The sequence below is a fragment of the Dermochelys coriacea genome, chromosome 12 (assembly GCF_009764565.3).
Source record: "Dermochelys coriacea isolate rDerCor1 chromosome 12, rDerCor1.pri.v4, whole genome shotgun sequence".
NCBI lineage: Eukaryota > Metazoa > Chordata > Testudines > Dermochelyidae > Dermochelys > Dermochelys coriacea.
In genome coordinates, this window is record NC_050079.1 from 8472106 (window position 1) to 8489455 (window position 17350).

General features: G+C 43.7%; 1 protein-coding gene across 3 annotated transcripts in view; it reads right to left on the reverse strand.

Moving 5' to 3' along the window:
- Nucleotides 1-17350, reverse strand: part of GNAO1 (G protein subunit alpha o1) — a 294593-nt gene that overhangs the window by 75606 nt on the left and 201637 nt on the right. The gene's annotated exons all lie outside the window — the stretch shown is intronic.

Genomic DNA, 17350 nt, shown 5'->3' on the forward strand with positions numbered 1-17350 from the left:
GACAAAGTGGTTGGGTGTAAAATCCTCTGAAGGTTTGCTAACAAAACCCGAAGGAAAGTAAGAGTTCCATACACTTGTTCTGACTTGTTACGTGCACATGTGCCACCATCTGCATTTTACAAGCTGTGCCCAAACACACAATCCTGTGCTGCCGAACACTTCCTGCCAGGATGCCCAGATATACATCCCTTCTGCCACCAAACACAGAGTGGTTGGTATGCCATTAAACATGCAGTGTAAGGTGTACCTTACAAATGAATCCCTTCTGTACCACTGAATGTACAACACCAGGCATGCTCAAATGCATCCCACCATGGATTCATAAGAACATAGGACTGGCCATACTGGGTCAGACCAAGGGTCCATCAAGCCCAGTATCCTGTCCTCAGGTGCCCCAAAGGGAATGAACAGACATGTTATCATCAAGTGATCCATGCCCTGTCACACAATCCCAGCTTCTGGCAAACAGAGGCTAGGGACACCATTCCTGCCCATCCTGGCTAATAAGTCCATCAATGGCTATCTTCCATGAATCTATCTAGCTCCCTTTTGAACCCCGTTATACTATTGGCCTTCACAACACCCTCTGGCAAGGAGTTCCAGAGGTTGACAGTGCGTTGCATAAAAAAATACTTTCTTGTGTTTGTTTTAAATTAATTTCATTTGGTGGCCCCTTGTTCTTGTATTATGAGAAGGCGTAAATAACACTTCCTTTTTTTACTTTCTCCACACCACTCATGATTTTCTAGACCTCTATCATATCCCCCCTTAGTTGCCTCTTTTCCAAGCTGAAAAGTCCCAGTTTTATTAATCTCTCCTCCATATGGAAGCCGTTCTATACCCCTAATAATTTTTGTTGCCCTTTTCTGAACCTTTTCCCATTCCAATCTATCTTTTTCGAGATGTGGCGACCATATCTGCACGCAGTATTCAAGATGTGGGCATACCATGGATTTATATAAAGACAGAAAATATGATACTGCCTCATTATCTATCCCTTTCTGGATGTCTGGCACCAGCTGGGCCCAGCAAATGCCCACAGCCCTATGCAGCTGCATATACTCTACAAGTGGAACATAAAATTCCACATATGTCTGAAATCACACCTCCCCTGTGCTGCTGAAGGGACCTTTGCCAGATGCCATTTGAGTGGCAAGGAAGCTGGCGAGGCTGCACCAAAGAAACCATTCACATTATTCTGGGGCACAAAATACTCATGAGAAAGTGCTCTGCCTCTGAGAACAAACTGGAGGCAAACATGCGGCAGTTGCACTGAGAAGCATAATATAGTTGTGTAGCAGCCAGGCAGCTCTAGCGTGTCAATTCTGGCTCTCTCAAGGCTACAGTAAGGGATTTGTCCTTTCAATCTGACTCAAACCTCTCTGCTTCCTAAAATGAGGCAAAGGATTTGAAATACGCAGCAACACTGTATGGCAGGGTGAGGAGGGAATGTCTTGCTGGGACAGATAACGTGCTGTATTAAGGCGTGGGAAAAGCCCAGTTTCGCACTCTTTTCCAAACAAGAATGGTAAGGCAGTAGTCCGACTAGATTGAATAATTGGATCAAGTCTAGACCTTGACAAATAAGAAACAAAAGTGGTGTTTAGTTAGGGATGATCGGAGCTATTAAATCAATGAATATGTGAAATGGTTATTGCTTGGCCCAGGGCTCCCAGAGGCAAACCCTGACCTCGGCATGAATGTCTTGGCTGAGCACTGGGGATTGGGATCCTCTCCTGAAATGCAGATTAGCAGTGACCTTACTCTGTCTATCTCCACAGGGGCGAAAGGTCACTTTTGTTTGACTTGTCTATTGCAGCCTTCAGTGCACCCCATAGACATTAATGTATTTATCCTCCCAACAGAAGGTAGGAAAGTATTAACAGTGTACAGAGGGGGACCTGAGACACAGACTAAAAAGTGGCTTGTCCAAGGCCTCTCAGGGAATCTGTGCAAATCCAGGCACAGAATCCAGATCTGTTTTATCCTAGCCCAGTGCCAGCTCTCATAATCGTATTGAGAATCTCACCATGTTTGCTGTTTTTTCCGAAAGCCCCAGCCCCTGGAGGCATGTGCCTATGTGAGACTCTCAGTTTTCACAAAAATGAAAGGCAAGTTTCTAGCTCTCCTGGTGGCAGAGAACAGCCTGAAAACCTGTCCCAAGCAGACACTGAGGATGCAAATAACCACCCCGCCCCATAATTTATTTTTTAAAAAACCCTGATTTTTAAGACCAATCTTATGATTGTTTGGACCTGACCTGTGATCTTTGAACACTTGGTCATACCCTGCCCCACTCCAGTGCAATACTGTTGCAAAAGAAGCGAATGCAATTTGGGGTTGCATTAACAGAGGTATAGAGCATGCAAATCATGGGAGGTGATAGTACTGCTCTGCTCAGCGCTGGTTAGGCCTCAGGTGGAGTACTGTGTCCAGTTTTGGTCACCCCTGTATAGAAAGGATGAACAGAAACTGGAAAGGATCCAGACGCGAATGACAAAGATAATCAAAGGGATGGAACGCAAGCCATGTGCGCAAAGGCTGAAGGAACTGGGTATGTTTAGTTTGGAAAAGAGGAGATTAAGGGGGATATGACAGCTTGAAAGGCTGCCATAAAAAAAGATGGACAAAAATTGTTCTCTCTTGCCACTTAGGGCAGGACAAGAGGCAACGGGTTCAAACTACAGCACAACAGATTTAGATTAAATCTCAGAAAAAACTTTAACTGTGTAACTTTGTAACAGCTGCTCCTCTTGAATGAATTAAAACCAGGACAATATGACTCTTTCACTGGAGCAAGAAAGTTAGATGGAGAAAAAGGCTGATAGCAATGAAATGCAAAGGAGAGACAGAAGGGGAGAGTAGAGAGATGAATACAGTACATCACTGGCTCAGGGGTCTGATCAGGTCTGTTCTACAGTGCTGTCCCTGCCTTTACTACAGGTACCGTGCTGTAATCTGCTTTGCTCTGCTTTCTAGGTTGCACCTGCATTAGGAGAGTCACCCTTCTTTAGCCTCTCCTCTCATGCTCTGGCTGCAGCTGTGCAAGAATTCCCCCGCTTTCTAGTTTCCTACCAGCTGGTTCCCAGCTTGCACCGGTGCTGCAGCAACATTTGAATTCTGCTTTTCTGTCTCTTCACTGTACTCAGCTCCCCACCTCAGACCTGCAGTACTGCACCCTTCCAAGAGACCCGTTTCCTAGACCCCCCTTGGTCTGGTCTCTAGCCGAGCCTCCACTCCAGCATTAGAAGCTCCCCTTTCAATCTTCCCCAGTTCCACTCCATGCTGCACCCTCACGGTTCTCCTCCTTTCCCCTCTTCATATGCTCTGCTTCCTAGTTCAGACCCTTACTGATGTAAGGATAATAGCCCCATTCTACTCCACCTCTAAGAATAAAGTCCCCTAGCAACCAACTGACAATGACATTCATTTGCTCCATGATAGCCTTGTGCTCATTAGCGAGTTTCCACTGAATAACATGCTTTAATGTGTCTGTGCATGACAGACTTGGCCAGATTCTGTCTGAGCTGAAGGCAATTGCTCTGAAGTGGCTCAGGCAGAGAGGTAAGCACATCCTGCAGGAGTGTAGCACTGCCTTTGGTTTAGGAATCTGCCCCGCTGTTTTCCTGATCCTTCTTAAAAATTAGGATGAATGGGGCTCAGGACTAATACTATGTGAATAACTGAGTATTTGGTTTGGGTGCAGGTCTGAAACACCAGGAGATTGGAGGAGGGGGAACAGTTGAATTGTTGTGGTTGACCCAAATTTGTATATATATTATATATATAATATTTTTTGCACAAAAAATTGCACAAAAGCCTTTGCCTTGCACTACTCAGAACATCAGTCTTAGAATGAGTGCGTTGCTTTAATGAGGAATAGACACAGGCCAGCAGCCAGTGGTGGAGTTGCCACCTTTACCATATTGCCCTCTGTACTCATCATGTGGTGATATTGTATCTTCACATCATAATTCAAATGTGAACAAATCACAGAGTTGCACTGCCTCTAGGAGGCTTTTAAGAGCTCTCAGAAAACAGCTCTTAGAATCTGCACCTACAAATAATCCAGTGGGCATTTAATAGCTCCGAGCCTAGACGCGCATGCAAGTCAGGTAACCAATCAGGACCATGTTATAAAATAGGACCATTATAAAGACCCACAATTATTTTGAGGAGCAAAATCAGAGGCTGAGGTCAGGGCCTTTTAAAAATCAGGGCCTTAATTTCTTGGCTGCTTGTTTGTGGAGCAGCAGCCCCCTGAAAATCCAGGCTACTCCTATGAAAATCCAAATCTGTAGTACTTGCTGACTGAAAGCTAGGCAAGAGGCCTGACAACCATACGGCAGCTGCAGACACATGGGGAAGCTGGGTTGCTCAATTTAAATTCTGGCTAGAGAGAATTCATGACCCTGCTATTCTCAAGCATTTAACCATTCTGCACAGCAAACACTTAACAAATCCTAGGAAACCTCTGTGTGTGTCTCTAAGAAACTCCCTTGGCATAAAGAGGTCTGGACCTGTGCCACCGTATAAATCAGCACTCGGCTATGTGGCTTAACAATTAACCTTTTTCTTCTGCCCCCTCTGTATGATGACACGACATGTATGACACTGATGACACATTACATGTTGGCTGTGTGTTACTACTCTGTATGACACTGGCCTCTTTGGTTTTGCTAAAAAAATGACCCCAGTAGCCTCTAGTAATGCGAGCCACTTCAGAGCAATTGCCTTCAGCTCAGACAAAATCTGGCCGAGTCTGTCATGCACAGACGCATTAAAGCATGTTATTAGCCTCTAGCCCAAACCTTGCTGTATCAGGACTGTACAAGGAGGGTGGTTGGGATTGTTACTGCAGAGTATTCCATGAACTAGAGTCAACCAAGCTGGCACAAAGAATTATAAATCACACCTCCTTGTGCCAGCTACTCCCCCGACATCTCACTCCCCTGTCACCTGGTTGCCACAGTGTGTCTTCCCTTATGGTTATAGTACGATAAGGGGGTGCAGCTTTAAATTTCAATCGGGACTCCATGAGAGCCTTGTCAATAAAAATCAATGTATTGCATTGTTGCTGCAGCCATGACTCTACCCCAGCCAGTGCTGCCTGTCTTCTTGCGCCCCGACGGGTCTCCCCGCAGAGGAGACATGGTGATTGTTTTGCTGTGAGCTTTCTGTCACCATCAGCGGCTTTCACAAGAGTCTATGACAGCAGAAACTGGCACAGACTTGAGAATAAATTGGTGGAGCTGAGAATAGAATTTCTTCCAAGAACATGATGGACCAACGACCTGTGGCATCAGTCAGTGCATCTCCCTTAAAGTCAGTTCAAAGGGAACAGGGAGGTTCTGAATTCTTGGGGCCAGATCTTCACTGGGTGTAAGTCAACCTAGGTCCACTGATTTTGGAGTCTGAAGAAAGGAGGCCCATTGACTTCAGTGATGCTACGCTGCTTTGCAGCAACCGAAGATGAAGTGTTCAGCGACATCACAGAGATCACCACCTCTGGAGTCGCAGAGCTGCCAAAATTAGGACATCTAAATGGTCCACCAATGAGGAAAACGTCCACTGGAAGCCATTTGGGGAGAAGGGTACAAGACTGTACTAACGAGCACACTGTTGTAATATGAGTGGCTAGTGCCAAAAGGAAGAGCTGATGGAAAATGGGGACTGTGAACATACACGCAAGGGGCAAAAACAGAAAACACAAACCTACCACCCCATCAAAAAACAAGCAAAGAAACAACCGAAAAAACCTTGATGGCAGATTGCCAGTTCCAGCTGCCTTAAGTGTATTTAAAAATAAAAATACACAGTCGAACAACTAAAATATCCCTGCACCAAATCTGTCACCTACAGCCCTTTCAACGGAACATTCTTACTTTGTTGTAATCTGTCAACGACAGTTGTGGGCAGATTACATAGCAGTTAGCAATGGGACGCTACATGTTTCTGCAGGGCAAAGTATAAGCCAAGTTCCTGGATCTGGGATTTCTTGACCCAGGGCAACTCCCTCTCTCTGACCAGCAACTCTTTCCCAAAAATGTAAAGTCCATCTCAGGATAGGAAGGAAGGAAAAGCAAAAAGATGCGCAAGAGTCTCTGAAATATAAAATGTTATACTTAAAATCCCTGCAGCCTGGTACCACAGACAACTTTGTGTGTCTAATACCTGCATTTTCCTATGTCTACATAATCTAAACTTTCTGGTCATCTTAGATTTTTTTTAAATAACAAGATAATTCCCATGGGGGGGAAGGGGGAAGTTAATTTTGGCTTGATTCTGCCATTGTATTTATGCTGAGTAGTTACTATATCAGTAGTCTACTGAGTTTGGGGATAGCAAGTTACTACTAAACATGACTAAAGGTGACAGAATCAGAAATGCAGCCACTTCTGGATGGGCACATAGCATAAGTTCACTAACCCCCAATAACAATAATTTAGGACAGAATGAAGAGAGTGCTCTAGCATATTTTCTGATATTTAAAATGCTGGAATGTGGCTTGTTTGTTTTTTCACAAAAGTGTACAGAATTTGAACACCCTCTCTCTCCCCATCATTTGTCAAATTCCTTTTGCTACTAAACAACGCATTTAAGGACAACACACATGGTAATGTATGGTTCCCTCACTGTGGGTGGGAAAACCGATTTAAGTCCATCAGAAACCCTGTGGTCCTGTTTAGGATCATGGGTATCGAAACCAAAGTCATAGGTTCATAGAGTCCAAGGCCAGAAAGGACCATTGTGATGATCTAATCTGACCTCCTGTTTCACGCAGGCCAGAGAACTTCCTCAGAATAATTCCTTTAGAACTACTGCATAGTTTGTTCAAAAAAACCAATCTAATCTTGATTTAAAAATTGCCAGTGACGGTGAATCGACCATGGCCCTTGGTAAATTGTTCCAATAGCTAATTACCCTCACTGTTAAAACTTTACACCTTATTGCAGGTCTGAATTTGTCTAGCTTTAACTTCCAACTATTAAATCTTATTACACCTTTGTCTACCAAATTGAAGAGCCCATTAACAAATATTTCTTCCCCATGTAGGTATTTATAGACTGTGATCAAATCAGTCCATTGAAGCCAGGCACTGTAACATCAATCCATGAGGCAAAGAAGTTTAGCTATTGTACTGGAAGGCTGTATGAAATGCCAGAGAGGTAGAAGTTACCATGAATGCTTTATTCATGAGGAATTAATTACCCAGACTGGGCTATCTACCAGAACTATTCAAAAATACCTTTGAAAACCTATTTATTTCTGGGGAAAAAGGTAACACAGTGTCTCCACTTGTCTGCAGGGGAAACAAATAAGATAACACTACAGGCTTGGTATTTACCTTTCTGTTGAGCTGGCTGGTGAATTTGGTATCCCCTGCTACAGAACACAGAGCCCCAAGTGATGGAATTCTGTTCTAGCCAGTGGTAACTTTCACTTCTGTCCATCAATAGCTCCTATCAATAGCTCTCCTTTAACCCCCACAAGTAGAGTTTCTTCTCTTCAGGGAGGTTAGAGATTAATCTAGGGTGATGTCAGCTTAGCCTCCTCTTACACAGAAATCTTTCTTCACTGCACATAAAAGGTGGGCTCTCAACTCGTGTTTAGCTAATGGCACATCTGGTGAGCAGCTAAAGTTAAGGTCTATAACAGGAGCCTGGGGTTGAACGTGAGCTGTTAACCTGAGTTAAAAGATGGGTTGCTGGGTCTTCCCTGTTGTTTAGCTAACCTGAGTTAAAACCTTGTTTTGCAGTCAAGACACACCCATAGAACAAGGTGGCTTTTGCACCCATCCTAGAAATCCAGGAGACTTCTGCCAGCTTAAAGGAGCAGGTCCTACCACATTGCTTTGCCATCTACTCTCTTTAGGCAACTACTCTAATGAACTCCTTTATTAATGAAGCCAGCAGGCGTCCATCTGATTGGGTCATCCATTGTGAGGACTATTTGTGCCTACGCTTCTGAAAGGATGGATGAAAGAGCCCGGTCAAGGAAATAAGTTTGCAAATAACTTCTCCTCTCCTGACAGACCACCCACCTGATGACAGGGCTTGCCTGGAGTTCACTGGAGAGTACATGCCCTCCTCTGTGACTGCTAAAGGCCTAAAAGGGAGCAGAAAGAGGTAGGGTGAAAGCAGGGTCATGGCCTCACCCTCTGTTCTGCAACAGCCAACAGAGCTTGTATTAGGGAATGTAGTGAATCCCCTCCAAGCATGATGCAGCTCCTGCTCTGCCATGTCTCCTTTGTGAGTCCCCAGGAGGGATTCTGGCTGACTCAGCAGCCTGGAGACCTTGTGTTCCAAGATCCGTCTCAGAATGAATGTTTCAGAGCTGAGTTGGAAATGTCTGCAGACAATTTAGATGAGAATTGCTGACACAACCTAAACTGTAGTTTATTAGCACAGATGGGATCATTATAAGAAATGGGTACATCTGATGTGTATTGATTTCCCACCCGGTCAATGTCTGGCATAGACTAAGTTCACTGCTTAGTCAGCCCTTCATGCTTCTAATCCTTCCTATTGTTTGGTTCTTGTCTGGTAATGCCAACAATAGTGAAAATGACATTTCCTAGCACTGGTCACCAGTTTGTTTGGGGGTGGGGTAGGGGAAAGATGGGCAGAGTTATCTACGTCTCTCCACTCTTCCCTTGTTTTAACCCCTTCTGGCTTTGAGACATTGTGCTAAAGCCACTATTCTACCAGCTCAGGAAGACTGGACCAGACTGTCCATGATGCCCCTGAACTCAAGGACAATGCTGCGCTACATTCAGTGCGCACACAATGCTCACAACACGGAATATGGAATTTCAAAGGGAATGGCAGACAGTGCCTTCATCTGGAAAGAGAGTGGCTTATGTGACATTACTTGGTGGGCCTCAGTCTAGTATTGAACAAGAGTCTCTGTCACAAAATCCACCGTTACGTTAGGTGCTCATTGGCAAACTTACTGGAAGTCCAAGCAGAGAGGTGAGCGGAGTCTGAACTAAAGGGCCCTGGAGTCTGGTTCCTCTGGCTCAGGGCTGAAGCATTTTGTTGGGTTGGTGTAGAAGACACTTGCTCTGCTAATGTCCTTATTGTATCTACTCTGTGCATACATAGAGACCCTATTTCTCCAGGGCTGTGAATCCTGTACCTGTCAACAAGGCACTAAAGTCATGTATAAAGTGGGAAAAGTGGAGAACCAAGGAAGCGAAGGATAATGAGTGATATCTGCTTTCCTCCCTCTTCCAAGCCCTCTCTACTCTTAGATTCATTCTCGTGAAAAGGGGCCCTTTCACTGCTACTCTGGCTTGTCTGGCTTGTCATTCATATGGCTAAATCTGATTTTTCAGTAGCTTCAAGGGAGGGAGTTGAGAAGACAGATGAACCCTTGGACAATGGCAGTTGAGTTTGCAGAGACTCAGATACCATTTGGACATTAGACATCATAGATATGTTCTGAGCTCTGATAAACTAGTGCGATTTCTCTCTTGTAAATCTTGCAGGTGTGTCACAGCATCCGATTACTTGGGCAGTTATCCTGTTTTACAGAAAATTCTTGCCCATGTTCTGGAGGTATCCAAAGCAACGCTGGCTCAGTGGTGTAACTCAGCTGAGTTGTCTAGATGGCAGGAAAGGTATGTTACAGCATGTTCTTGCGTCTTAACATGCTGCTCTTTCAGTGTTGCCGAGTGCCAGGAAAAGGATTCAATTCATATATGTTTATATACTAGGGTAAGCATCTGCATCAAGTTGTCTCACTCTCTGTAGCTAACAAGAAGGACCTTACACAGCTCTTTCCAGGTACATAGCTGTGACATGGTGCCAGGCCACTCCATGCTCCCTTGTGAAGTAGTTGAACCTGAGTTAAACTTTCACTGTTCCTTGAACCAGTGTTCAAGACAAGGGCTGTTTGGGAGACAGAGATGCAAGGATGCAGTTGGGAAGCTGGGCGCCACAGATAGGGCCTTAGGACTGGATTCAACCCTAAACTCAGAAACCTTCCCATTTCTGTTTCAGTTTAAGTTAATTTACTCTACTCTCGTTTTATAAACAATGTCTCTCAAGGAAAAGACCTTGCTGACTGCCATGGTAGCTCCCCCTCCCCCCCCCGCTGAGTTAGTCTCCCAGCTTATAGTACTTAATATTATTGACTTGTATTATGAGAGTACCTAGACGCCTCAGCCAAGATCACAATCCCATTCTGCTAGACGCTGCACAGGCGCGTGATAAGAGATCGTTCCGGAGCCTGAGCACCTCTGAACTGGTGCCAGAGTTACCTCACGAGGCACAAACAATGTTATTCCACATTGGCCTTCTCTGGACTTCATTGAGCTTTCCCCTTCTGCAGTCTGTTCACCTCCGACTGAAGTAAAAGGCATTGAGCAATACTGGTCCAATCAACTGCATTTGGCGATATGAGTTTTATAGGGCAGCTTGGTTTTGCTTATTACATAGGGAGCTTAATATTCAAACTTGAGCACCGAAGGCAGGAATATTTACTTGCAAGCAAAGATAAGTCAAACCGTAAATTCAGCTAAATGGTATCTACAGCTCCGACTTGACTAATGCAGCAAATTATCCCTTTTGGTTTTATTGGGACTTGTGGCCTAAGGCGTAAAGGTGGATTCCTCAATAAATAGCTCACCCCAATTCATTGGATTGTTCACTTAGGCTGATATTCCTTCCAATTAAACCTAAGTGAGGCCGAGTGATGGGATAGACACAGGAGGGAGCATGTCAACCACATTTTAATGGACAAATGCGATGAGAAAATAGAATCTGCCCAGCTGATGGGAATAATAATGGAAAAACATGACCTATAATATTTCTTTCTTAAATCTGAGCGGACCCTCTAGTATTGGGAGTGCATTAAAATGTGCATTGTCTTAGAATTTATGTGTAAAGCTATAGTGTCCGGCAAGTCATCCAAGCTGAATCTTTACTTTGCTGGTAAAACTAATTTCACAGTGCTACACGGTCCCAAAGCACATGGCACTTGTACGGGGGTAATAAAGCACAGGAATGGTACTTACACAAGAAGTAAATTAGACCTGATGTGCTAAATGGGAATGAATATCCATCTTCTAGCCATGTTTAGCCTCTGCCCTAGTGTCCCAAGCAACACTCATTACTTTCATGTCTGCAGCAGGATTCATTACCCTCCTCCTAGTCCACCTACCACAGAGGATGGGCTAAGAAAAAAGGAGGATCCAACAATCCATGTTGAAGGGGGAGGGAGAGGAGGGGAGAGAGAGTTTTCTGAGGAATAATCATTGGATCCTTAAAATCAGAGTTAGTGATGAAAAAGACGTATGGAGTTATCTGGTCCCAACTCCTACCAGTGTGGGATTATCCACTGCATTCTCCAGTGCTTTATCCACAAATGGGCATCCACACTGGGTGATTGTTTCTCAGTCTAATAGACTTCTCTGTTAGGAAATTCTTCTTGATAGTCAGCTCTAAATTGTCCTTCTCTTACTTTCAGCCCTATTAGTCCTTTCTTCTAGCCCCTTGTCTGTTAGAGGCCTTGCTTTGGGGACAGAGTATATTACGCTATGAGCACCAGCCTTCTTTGTCAGAGCTGCTCTTTGACCTTGTGTTGTTAATGGCCAGCTCCAGCTGCAGCAAGGGAAGGGAAGGGGATGGAACGCTGGAAGGCGATGAGCTCTGCTAAGGTTCATGTGCGGTGACCCTTGAGACCCCTCTTCCTTTTGCTTAACCCAAGGCTTTGTAACCCAGTGTGATGGGAGAAAGGGGTGTGTGGGGGAGGGAACCCAAGCAACCAAGACAAAAGAGCTGGCAGTGAGAAATGCTGCTGCATCTGACGGGGCTGTATGCAGCAGGGCCAGGCCTTTGGGAGCAATAATGGAGAGATCAGGCTCCATTTTCCAATGCACTGTAAATTAGCTATCTTAGAGGATAGCAGGGTGATGGGGAAATGTGCACACGTTGCAACCGAGTTAAAGCTTCATGGTCTCTAAAGGGACTGGAGAGGAGAGAGGTGTTAAGGAGTGAGGTGGGGGAGGCGATTGGAAGGAAGACTCTCTCAGCGTAATCATCAGATGAATTTGCACATATGCTCCTCTCAATGCTTTTCTTTTGGGGTTAGTATGAAACTGTGTAAATCTAGGGCTTGAGGGGTCTCAGGCTGGTTCAGCAACACCACAAAAGCCATCATCACAGCTGGCCCCCTTGCTGAACAGGCACTGAGAATAAATTACTCTCTTATTCTTGGAGTTGGCCCACCCAGGTCAGGGTTGAGTTTGATGGGATGGTCCAGCCTACTTTTATTTTGTCTGCGCACATACCAATGACAGCAACGGAAGGTGAACAAGGCGGGACTGGTGTTCTGTAAATCATTCTAGGAACTGCAGGCTGCGGTGATATTGCACTGACTATGAAGATATTACAGAACTGTTCCAGTGTTCTGCAAGTCTTGCTTGAAGGATGTTAAACAGACTCACCAATGTGGGAGCTGTCTTGGGAAACCAAGTAGTTAGCAGCCATCCGTGTGTCCTAGTTACTCTCTGAGGTTCTTTTAGAGCAGCATAATCACTAGGCTGCCATTTAAGAGATCGCTCGACTCCTGTTCCTTATACAATGATTTAAGTTAGCTGCGATTTGCAACATGTTCTAACACCTCTGCATTGTTCTCCGTACAAGGGGCTGGTTGGTGTACGTGGTCCAGTAATAGTTTGGAACGAAGGTTATACCAATATCTCAAGCAGATTCCCCTTCAAAGAGAGAGGAGCTGAAAAAATTCTCCAGAGGATTGTGCAGCTGAGGATGCCAATATTTTATTCTGATCTCAATGTAACGTTTCCAAAATTCATTGCCAACAGAGTTCTTGACCCTGGGAATGTTAAGGTTTTTATAGCTGCTGGGCATGTTGCTAAAAAGTCAATACATGTTTTACAGTTTCATTAAAAGAAAAGGAGTACTTGTGGCACCTTAGAGACTAACAAATTTATTTGAGCATAAGCTTTCGTGAGCTACAACTCACTTCATCGGATGCAGCTGTAGCTCACGAAAGCTTATGCTCAAATAAATTTGTTAGTCTCTAAGGTGCCACAAATACTCCTTTTCTTTTTGTGAATACAGACTAACACGGCTGCTACTCTGAAACCTTACAGTTTCATTGTAATTTCATGGCCCTGGCCATATCAGATGATCATTCTGTTTTCTTAGAATAAGGAGGAGAATAACCTGGATATCTGTGTCCACCCGAAATGGATTCTGGCCTTTTTATGTGTGTGCAATTGCCCATCTGCTTGCCTAGCTAGCCAAGAGCATGTGCTACTTCAGTACTCGGTTTGTATGTGCACATCCCATAGGGACATTCAAAAGTAGCGTGTGCTGAAAATCCGGTTCTTCCTGTGCAGCACCCTGAACTGAACCTGCCTAGTTAGGAATCTGATGAGAGGAAAGACCTTTCACTTTTCAAATCTGATCCAAAGTAAGAGATTAAAGAATCCCAAAGGAAACACCTATTGTATGATTTTTGAACACAAATACACTGTAACTGAAGGTGTCCTGCTGTACAAGAAAAAGACACGAGGAGTGCCCAAGACTTTTCTTTATGAGCAGGGGTCGCCATAGCTTGCAGGCAGCAAGATTAAAAAAAAAAAAAAAGTGGGGGTGGGGAGGACCAGGAGATAGAGTGGGAATGAAAGAAACCAAAAGCAGGTGATTAGGGATACAGCACGCAATCCACCCATAAATTTGCCTGGAGACAGATGAAAAAGCCACCACCAAATGACAGAAGCATTTGCATCATTTTAATGGCCTTCCCTTTCCTTCCTTTGCTGATTGCTTTACTTTTAATTGAAGGTGCTGTCTAAGATGCCAGAGGCCCCTTATGGAAGGTCAATTATTTCTCCCATTTTCCCCCTTGCAATCAGAGCTTCCCCCTTTCCTCAGCATGCGTGTGAGCCCTCCATAAAGACGGGCTGATTTTATAGACTTAAAACAAAACAAAACAAAACCCTCTGGAAAAGCCCTATGAAGGAATATGTATAAATTAGATGTAGAAACCCAGATCTCTTCTGCCCATCTTTCTTGGAGAGGAGGAACTGCAAATGTACATTGTGTTTATGGCAGTACAAGAGGGTACAGTCTGTGAGTACTGGGATGGAATTAACCATAGGAAAATTTAGGCTAATAAAACCCATGCTAGTGTGTGTCTCTCTTCTGTGCTATTGATTAGATTGTGGATTAGTCTCCCAACGGAGGCAGTAGGAGCCTCCTGGTTTATGACTTTAAACCTATACTGGACAAAGCACTAGAGGACATGATATAGGGAACAATTCTGCATTGGCCAGTGGGTAACATAATAAGTCAGGTGCTTTTCTAGTTGCTTAGATTCTAGGAAGGTTGCTAATGTAGAAGGCAAGAGATTTCCTGGTACATGTCGAAAAAAGCAGGGGACAATCATAGTGCCCTGGCTAATATCCATTCAGTTAATAACACAGATGGTAATGGACAGGGCTGCATCTGAGGGATGGTGGAGCACATAACAGTGTGGAGATACAAAAAATGATAGCGCCTTTGAAATGCCTAAGTTGGACAGATAGCTTGGGACTCTCAGCGTTGGAGTGGGAGGTCTATCGTGGACTGCTACGGGAACAGAGTTAGGCAAACATGAGTGCTTTGGAAAATCCCACTCATACAGGCTGGTATTTAATGCTATATAATGACTGCACTAGAGTATAGAATTCAGTGAGTTGAGAAATGCCTTGGACTACCCTGGCATATGAAACATATTTCTGTACATCAGTTCTGTTCTGCTACATAGATACCAGGCTATATGTTTAATACAAAGATGGGCCCAAACCCAAAGACTGTCCCCATAGAGGTGCAGGCTGGATCACTGCATCCAAACACTTGCAAACTTTGGGGAAGTTGATTCTGACATGATATGGAGTCAATCCTTCTCTGTATTAAAAGGAAATAATTTCTGTATGTGCTGGTGATTTAAAGCCAATATTAGCTACATTAAAAAATGAAACAAAAAAAGGTGTTCAAAGGTTAAATGAAAAATATGCCTTTAAAAAAGAGATTCATTGGGTGTTAATAAGCACCAACTGAACTGTCACTTGTGTTACCATCTGGTATAGTGCACCAGGGCCTAGAGGAGTACCGGAAATGTTACAGTGCCCTTGTCCTATGACAGGATCTCTGCTTATGGTGACTAAACCATCAGCAACTCCTAAATGACAACAGATCTGAAAATGCAAAATACTTCATTGGGTTAGCTGTTTAAACTAAAGATAATGTTGAATTCGAAGAAACAACTCTCCAGCCACAACAAAATCCTCAGCCGGTATTATGGGAGAGTGGTGCAGATTTTATCTGGCTAGAGTAGCTGTGGTGGGGACAAATGAATAGAAAGAGTGAAGGCCTTTAAAGCTACTAGTTTCCTTCACTGGTGACTGATGTGCATGAGCGTGCCTTGCTGACCTAGATCCTCCAACTTTTAGCCACGTAGTTCCATCGTCTTCAAGGGGGTACTCCTGTGTATAAGGGTTGTAGGATCAGTCCTTAATTCTTCTGTTCCTTCCAATCTTTAGTTCCTCCTTCTGTCTCTTTCACACTCTGTGTGTGTGTGTGTGTGTGTGTGTTGGAGATTTTCAAAGCACTGCAGAGGAGTTAGTCACACATCTTCCATTGAAATTAATGCTGATTGGCTGTGATTGTAATACAATCATTGCTGAAAATATAGCACAGAGATTCCCAATCTGTTGCCGGTCCATAGACCACTACCTGATGGACTCTGCAGAGCATGCTGGTCATCTGGTGTGGGCTACTCCCCCTTAATTCCAGCTGCTAAATAGCATCAGAAGAAGATTGAAAATACAGGAATATTTTCCTACTGTTAGGTTTCAGAATAGCAGCTGTGTTAGTCTGTATTCGCAAAAAGAAAAGGAGTACTTGTGGCACCTTAGAGACTAACAAATTTATTAGAGCATAAGCTTTCGTGAGCTACAGCTCACTTCATAAATGCATCCGATGAAGTGAGCTGTAGCTCACGAAAGCTTATGCTCTAATAAATTTGTTAGTCTCTAAGGTGCCGCAAGTACTCCTTTTCTTTTTCCTACTGTTACTTTTCCATGGAGGATATATATATAAAATAATATAAAACGTTTTGGCCAGCACAGCCATAATCAGGGAAACATGAAAGTCTGTGTTGGCAAAAATGGCTATGTTTTATTGTTAGAGTGAATAATTAAACAGATTAAATGTGAATATCCATACAATAGATATTTAGAATTGGCACAATGTTAGGGTCATCAGCTATTTATAGATTCATAGGCCTGGAAGGGACCTCCAGGTCATCCAGTCCAGTCCCCTGCATTCATTCTGGAGTACAAAATAATTGCATCTTGATCTGAGGATGCTGGGTCATGACATCACAACATTTGCATGTTCCCATCTTGACATGGGTAAGTGCCTGATCACACTGCATTATCATGCCGTGATGCAACATAGTGAGATCAGTTGCAATACCAGTGTTTTGGTGTGAAGTTCTGCTCTATATTGGGGAATGTCTGATCTCAGGCTTTATCACAGAAGCTAAACAACCCAAACAGCATCACTGATTAAGTTACAAAATGAAGTTGTTTTAGTATCGATCATTAGGTAGAAGCGGACAGATTTAGTGTTGGATGGATAACAATTAAAGCTGGGTACAAGCCAAAATGCATCAAACTCTGGGAAATTCTTATCTGGATGTAGGTACAGATCAGAAGTTTGTTGATGGCCCTTCTATCGTCAGAATGAGATGAACCAAGACCCTAGACTCAAACACTTGTGATCTTTGTGAAAACTTGGATCTGATTCCTAACCGTGCACTTTGAGCTCATTGTTAAGAATAATACCAATAACACAAGGAAACCAACACCACTGTAACAGCAAAGAGTTCACCTATTTTTACTATAATCTGTCTGTCTCTGAATTTTTGGGAGGCCTATCACCATAATGAGCTCTGTTAGGGAGGTGGAAATTGAATCAATTACATTGTGCAACAATTTGTCCTATTAAGCAGGTAAACAAAGTTTCCTGTTATCTATCAGACAGTCCAGAAGTCAACAATGAGCGGATCCACTAGATCAGTGTATAGAGCAACCTACTTGGAGACATTCCCTTTATAACATACAGATCAAGCCCTGGGATAAACTATTCTGGGCAAAGAGACTAACCCCGGTTGGATCAGAATTAGACTGTATCGGAGTTCTGCATGATACTTTAATAGCTTGGAAAACAACACTCATCCCAATCTTTAAACAACATCTCCAGGAGAGTCATTGCCAAGACATACCTGAGCATTTTAAAGAACACTTCAGACCAAAGTTTAATGAGCC